This window comes from Rhea americana, unplaced genomic scaffold (assembly GCF_003343005.1).
Source record: "Rhea americana isolate MKP2758 unplaced genomic scaffold, rheAme1 scaffold_351, whole genome shotgun sequence".
Classification (NCBI taxonomy): Eukaryota; Metazoa; Chordata; class Aves; order Rheiformes; family Rheidae; genus Rhea; species Rhea americana.
In genome coordinates, this window is record NW_028186481.1 from 469,847 (window position 1) to 470,089 (window position 243).

Consider the following 243-nt stretch of genomic DNA (forward strand, 5'->3'; position numbering starts at 1 on the left):
TTCGCTGCGGTTGGGAAGGAGCAAGACCCCGTCGCGACCGGGCGGCGCATGGGACAGGGCAGCGGGGTCTCGCCTTAACTCCCGCCTGGGGAACGGGGACGGGGCGGGGCGTGGAGGCGTGCCGCGGCGCGGCGGACCCGTCGGTGCCGGTGCGGAGGAGGGAGTTTCTCTCCTTCCTCCACGAAACGCGCGTCGCGGCGTCGGGGGTGCTCGCGTGCCGCCACGACGGGCCCGTCTCTGCCG